The sequence below is a fragment of the Rhinoraja longicauda genome, chromosome 9 (assembly GCF_053455715.1).
Source record: "Rhinoraja longicauda isolate Sanriku21f chromosome 9, sRhiLon1.1, whole genome shotgun sequence".
NCBI classification, from domain to species: domain Eukaryota; kingdom Metazoa; phylum Chordata; class Chondrichthyes; order Rajiformes; family Arhynchobatidae; genus Rhinoraja; species Rhinoraja longicauda.
Window position 1 is genome coordinate 63,233,337 of NC_135961.1, and position 7,543 is coordinate 63,240,879.

Sequence of the window (7,543 nt, forward strand, 5' to 3'; positions counted from 1 at the left end):
CCGTCGCGACATTGTCCCGACGAAAGGAACAGGGTCCCGACCCGAAACGTCGCCTCTCCATGTCTTCCTGAGTCGCTGCCTGACCCGCTGAGTTACTCCAGCACTTTGTGCCCTTTTGTGTAAATCAGCATCTGCAGTTCCTGTGCTTCTGTGTCGTGTGACCGATGGTAATCGATGGTCGGTGTAGACTCCATGTTTCCATGCTGCATCCCTTCAATAGAAGCTTAATTCTAATTTTTTTGGCAAGCCCCGATGCATTATATCTGTTTAAGCAAAGCTGGTGAGAAAACAGATGCAATTTTAATTAATTATACAAACTGAGACCTTTCATGTCATTCACGCTGTGTATTGGATCACAAGCCAGGGATCTTGTTCTCACTTTATCTTCTATTTCCTCACAAGGCAGGAGGCATTTGAAGCAATCAATCTGTACTAATTCTTGGAGCATTCACCTGAGTCCCAGTCCCCAGTCTTGTTTAGTTTAGTTTAGTTTAGAGATACAGCGCGGAGGCAGGCCCTTCGACCCATCTGGTCCGCGCCGTGACCAGCGATCACCCCGTACACTAGCGCTATCATACACACACACACACACACACACTAGGGACAATTTACAATTTTTACCGAAGCCAATTCAACCTTCAAACCTGCGCGTCTTTGGAGTGTGGGAGGAAACCGGAGATCCCGGAGAAAACCCACGCAGGTCACGGGGGGAGAACGTACAAACTCCGTACAGACAGCACCCGCGGTCGGGATCGAACCCGGGTGTCTGGCGTTGTGAGACAGCAACTCTACCGCTGCGCCACCGTGCCGTGTTTGGTATTGATTTATTCTCACGTGCACCGAGACACAGCGAAAAGCTTTTCTTTGTGTCCGATCCAATTAAATCAGATCATACTGTACAGGAATACAATCTAACACAGTTTAAGAATAAGGGGTAGGTCATTTAGAACGGAGATGAGGAAAATAAATTTCAGTCAGAGAATTATAAATCTGTGGAATTCTCTGCCTCAGAAGGCAGTGGAGGCCAATTCTCTGAATGCATTCAAGAGAGAGCTGGATAGAGCTCTTAAGGATAGAGGAGTCAGGGGGTATGGAGAGAAGGCAGGAACGGGGTACTGATTGAGAATGATCAGCCATGATCACATTGAATGTCGGTGCTGGCTCGAAGGGCCGAATGGCCTCCTCCTGCACCTATTGTCTATTGTCTAACCATGCACTGATACAACAGGTGGAGAAAAATACGGCCATTCCTTCTCTCCAGAGATGCTGCCTGACCCGCTGAGTTACTACAGCCTTTTGTGTCTGTCTTCAGAAAAATATGAGAGTGTCATAGAGTGATAATGTCTTCAGCGTGGAAACAGGCCCTTCGGCCCTACTTGCCCACACCAACCAACGTGCCCCTTCTACACTCCTTACAGGTAATACCCTTTAATCCACGCAGCATTCAGGAAGAATGAATGCGCCAGGGCGCCAAATGTTTAGTTTACAGATACAGCGTGAAAACACGGCCCTTCGGCCCACCGAGACCGCGCCGACCGGCGATCCCCGCACACTAACATTATCCTACGCACACTAGGGACAATTTACATTTATACCAAGCCAAAATTAACCTACAAACCTGCAGGACTTTGGAGTTTGGGAGAAAATCGAAGATCTCGGAGAAAACACATGCAGGTCACGGCGAGAACGTACAAACTTCGTACAGGCAGCGCCCGTAGTCGGGATCGAACCCGGGGCTCTGGCGCTGTGAGGCAGCAACTCTACCACGGGGGGAGATCATGAGAAGGCATGCCACAGACGGCGGCCGGGCCAAGTCATTGGGTATTTCTAAAGCGGAGTTCTTGATTCGTAAGGGCGTCAAAGGTTATGTGGAGAAGGGAGGAGAAAGGGGTTCAAAGAGACAAATAGACCAGTCGTGATCGAATGGCGGAGTAGACTAGATGGGCCAAACGGCCTATTGTGCTCCTATGTCTTATGATCTTACGGACATATCCCAAACATAATCTAACTGGATAGACTCGGCTTGTACTCGCTGGAATTTAGAAGATTGAGGGTTGGACAGGCTAGATGCAGGAAGATTGTTCCCGATGTTGGGGAAGTCCAGAACAAGGGGTCACAGTTTAAGGATAAGGGGGAAGTCTTTTAGGACCGAGATGAGAAAGTTTTTTTTCACACAGAGTGGTGAATCTGTGGAATTCTCTGCCACAGAAGGTAGTTGAGGCCAGTTCATTGGCTATATTTAAGAGGGAGTTAGATGTGGCCCTTGTGGCTAAAGGGATCAGGGGGTATGGAGAGAAGGCAGGTACGGGATACTGAGTTGGATGATCAGCCATGATCATATTGAATGGTGGTGCAGGCTCGAAGGGCCGAATGGCCTACTCCTGCACCTATTTTTTATGTTTCTATGTTTCTATAAGGCGCAGCGGCAGAGCTGCTGCCTCACAGCGCCAGAGACCCGGGTTCGATCCCGACCACGGGTGCTTGCCTGAATGGAGTTTGCACGTTCTCCCCGTGACCTGCGTGGGTTTTCTCCGAGATCTTCAGTTTCCTCCCACACTCCAAAGACCTACTTGTTTTGTGGGTTAATTGGCTTGGTGTACGTGTAAATTTGTCCCCAGTGTGTGTGTATGATAGTGTTAATGCGCGGGGATCGCCGGTCAGCGCGGGCTCGGTGGGCCGAAGGGCCTGTTTCGGCGCTGTATCTCTAAACGAAACTAAAATGAGAAATTCTGACTGAAAGCCACCCTAATTGCACAGTGTAGTTCTTGTACGATTTTGTACTTCAGGCTGACTTGATCAGCTGGAAGATTGTGCATGACGATAATTTACACAGTTCCAGCCGTTGCCCCTCTTGTCCGATTCCTACTTAATACAGAAATGGAACGGAGACTCCTCTCGTCAATATTCCACATAATGACTTCGTAATGAGTTGTTCAATCAGCTAAGACTGTATCTAAATGCGTAATTTGCAATTCCCTTTGTGCCACTAAAGTAAGCCTTGAAGTGATTATAGACAATAGACATTTCAGCGGAGAAGTGAGTTATCACACTTAATGGGCCTGTCCCACTTAGGCAATTTTAAGGCGACTGCCGGCGACTAGGCTGTCGCCAACAGTTCGCCAGGGTGTCGCGGACATGAACGTGAGGAGTCTTCCAAAGATCGTAGTGGATCTCGGCGCGTCGTGGAGAAATCAAACGGTTTGAAATCTCTCGGCGACAGCTGGCTTGTCGCCAGGTATCGTTGCTTATTGCGGGCGCTGTCTGTCGCCTGCTGTCCCCAGGTTTGCTAGGTTCTCTTAGATGCATTTAGAAGCACATAATATTAAAATAAGTAAAGTCATTTCAAAATACCATAAAACGCTACCAATTTATTTACCGTCAGGACATTTGACAGGTAGATTGGAGGCGACAGTTTGACGGTCAGGTAAGCGTGGGAATTTTCACGATGTTTTTGGCCTCAGCCATTACATTTAAAGTGGGCTCCCAACCCAGATATGCGACCCAGAAACCAGATATGCATCTCCCGTACATTTTCAAAGAATGCCCACACGCTTTTAACAAAAATCCACTGAACCAATTAAAAAAAAAATTTTTTTTAATACAGCTATTAGTAAACGAAGTAAATCCGGTTTATTCCTTGTTACAGTATGGTTTTTAAGTAACCCATACAAGATGTTATCGTTCAAAACTCTCAAGTACTTACCGACTTGTCAGTGATTTCAGCGAAAATCAGGACGCCGGAGAAGCATTGACAGCGTGGGAATTTCGCAATGCTTCAGAAGACGCTGTAATCTCGACCTGACTCGGCATTGTCGTGGTCATTGTCTTGGTCATTGTCGTGGTCATTGTCGTGGTCATTGTCGTGGTCATTGTCGAGGTCATTGTCGTGGTCATTGCCGTGGTCATTGTCGTGGTCATTGTCGTGGTCACTGTCGTGGTCATTGTCGTGGTTGTTGTCGTGGTCATTGTTGTGGTCATTGTCGTGGTCATTGTCGTGGTCATTGTCGTGGTCATTGTCGTGGTCATTGTTGTGGTCATTGTCGTGGTCATTGTCGTGGTCATTGTCGTGGACATTGTTGAGGTCATTATCGTGGTCATTGTCGTTGTGTAAAAGAACAGTTTGGCGATCTGCTACGATTTTGAATGTCGCCCACAGTTGCCAAAAAAATCGCCTATGTGGGACAGACCCTTAACACTGTGCATGTTTTAGCTTAGATTGAAGATACAGGGCGGAAACAGGCCCTTCGGCCCACCGAGTCCATGCCGACCAGCGATCCCCGCACACTAACACCATCCTGCACGTACTAGGGACAATTTTTACATTTATACCAAACCAATTAACCCACCAATAAAGCCTTTAACGTCTTTGGAGTGTGGGAGGAAACCGAAGATCTCGGAGAAAACCCACGCAGGTCACGGGGCGAACTGACAAACTCCATACAGACAGCGCCCGTAGTCGGGATTGAACCCGGGCCTCTGGCGCTGTAAGGCGGCAACTCTACCGCTGCGCCACCGCGCCGCCCCACAGAGTGGATTAAACTGATCAGCCTCTTTGCTAATGCCTTGCATTGACCAATCGCCCATCAATATTGCCAACTAGTAATTTTAAGTATGGACTTTTGAAATGAATCTTAATCTCAAGTTTTAAACACGCCAATCATAAATGTTATCCATCCACTTGGAATATTTCACCACATTGGCCTTCACCTGTCCGGGTACTGAGTATAGAAGTCAGGATGTTATTTAGAGATACAGCGCAGAAACAGGCCCTTCGGCCCACCGGGTCCGCGCGGCCCAGTGATCCCCGCACACTAACACTGTCCCACGTCCACTAGGGACAATTTTTACATTTGCCCAGCCAATTAACCTACACACCTGTACGTCTTTGGAGTGCGGGAGGAAACCGAAGATCTCGGAGAAAACCCACGCAGGTCACGGGGAGAACGTACAAACTCCGTACAGACAGCGCCCGTAGTCAGGATCGAACCTGAGTCTCCGGCGCTGCATTCGCTGTAAGGCAGCAACTCTACCGCTGCGCCACTGTGCCGCCCGATTATGGCACAGACGAAATGTGTGGGAAGGAACGGCAGATGCTGGTTCAAACCAAAGATGGGCACAAAAAGCTGGAGTAGCTCAGCGGGTCAGGCAGCATCTCTGGAGAGAAGGAATAAAGGTTTCAAAGGTCTGTTTATTGTCACGTGTACCAATTAAGGCACAAGTGATCAGTCAGAGAGTTGTGAATCTGTGGAATTCTCTGCCTCAGAAGGCAGTGGAGGCCAATTCTCTGAATGCATTCAAGAGAGAGCTAGATAGAGCTCTTAAGGATAGCGGAGTCAGGGGGTATGGGGAGAAGGCAGGAACGGGGTACTGATTGAGAATGATCAGCCATGATCACATTGAATGGCGGTGCTGGCTCGAAGGGCCGAATGGCCTCCTCCTGCACCTATTGTCTATTGTCTATTGTCTATTTCGCTTGGGCAGCTTACAGCCCAGAGATGCTGCCTGTCCCACTGAGTCACTCGAGCATGTTGTGTCCATCTTCACTTTACGGTCAAATTAAGAAGACATTTCCCATGGTGACTTCTTTTCAAAAGCATTCGCACCTCAAATATGCTCTGGAATGTCACAGTGGTGTAAGTACGGAGTGTGAGTAGAAGTTCTTTATTACCTCAGGGGTTTGTATAATGTGGTCACAGGGAGAACGTGCAAACTCCACACAGAGAGAAGGTGCGAAGGTAAGAAGGTGCGTAGGTAAGAAGGTGCGAAGGTAAGAAAGATCCAACGCTTTCCTTTGTAGTTTGCACAGGGAGGCTGTGCAAACTCCACATCCACCTGTGACGCCACTTTCTGGGGACTATGTACCTGCACTCCTAGATCCCTCTGCTCTACAACACTCTATCTTCCTGTGGTGCCACTTTAAGGGGAAAATGTTCCTGCACTCCTAGACAACACTCCCTATCTACCTGTGAAGGTATTTATTCACAAAATGCTGGAGTAACTCAGCAGGTCAGGCAGCATCTCAGGAGAGAAGGAATGGGTGACGTTTCGGGTTGAGACCCTTCTTCAGACTCGAAACGTCACCCATTCCTTCTCTCCTGAGATGCTGCCTGACCTGTTGAGTTACTCCAGCATTTTGTGAAAATAATACCTTCGATTTGTACCAGCATCTGCAGTTATTTTCTTACACTACTTTATTCTATCTACCTGCGAACAGTGTACCTGCACTCCTAGATCCCTCTGCTCTACAACACTCCCCATCTACCTGTGACGCCACTTTCAGGGAACAGTGTACCTGCACTCCTGGATCCCTCTGCTCTACAACATTCCCCATCTACCTGTGATGCCACTTTCAGGGAACATTGTACCTGCACTCCTCGATCCCTCTGCTCTACAACACTCCTCACTTATTTCATCTGCCACTCATTACTGGTGACGAAGGCTAACATCATCATTCTTGGAAGTGAGACCATCGTAATAACAATTGATACCTTTTGCCATGGCAAAGTAAAAAAATGATTTGCCTTCAATTTCCAATTCGACGAACAATTGAAACTAATTACACACCCATGAATAACAAGTGTAAGCAGCACAGTGGGATGTGTAGCTTTACGCTTGAGGTAATTTTATTTTTTAAAACTGCGAACACCAGTCTTGTCTCAAGTCAATAATAAATGTGATTAGGCGTGACGTGTCAGCCAAATGTGCAATTTACCAACAAATGAGCATCTTAAAGTAAAATTATCATGCACATTCGGCATGCTCCACTGGTCAAAGAGTCATAGAGTGATACAGTGTGGAAACAGGTCCTTCGGCCCAACTCGCCCACACCGCCCAACAATGTCCCAGCTACACCTCTCACCCTGGCCACAAACTCTTTGAAGCACTTCCCTCTGGAAGGCGTCTCCGGACTGTCAAAGCAGCCACAGCCAGATATCATCATATCATCATATCATCATATATATACAGCCGGAAACAGGCCTTTTCGGCCCTCCAAGTCCGTGCCGCCCAGCGATCCCCGTACATTAACACTATCCTACACCCACTAGGGACAATTTTCACATTTACCCAGCCAATTAACCTACATACCTGTACGTCTTTGGAGTGTGGGAGGAAACCGAAGATCTCGGAGAAAACCCACGCAGGTCACGGGGAGAACGTACAAACTCCTTACAGTGCAGCACCCGTAGTCAGGATCGAACCTGAGTCTCCGGCGCTGCATTCGCTGTAAAGCAGCAACTCTACCGCTGCGCTACCGTGCCGCCCTTCTTTTTTTTCCGCGAGTAGTAGCTCTACTCAACAGCCAAACGTCTGTTACAAAATGCCGGAGTACCTCAGCGGGTCAGGCAGCATTTCAGGAGGGAAGGAATGGGTGACGTTTCGGTTCGAGACCCTTCTTCAGTCTGAAGAAGGGTCTCGACCCGAAACGTCACCCATTCCTTCTCTCCCGAGATGCTGCCTGACTCTCTGAGTTACTCCGGCATTTTGTGTCCACCTTCAATTTAAACCAGCATCTGCAGTTTTTTTTCCTAACCAAAATTCTGTA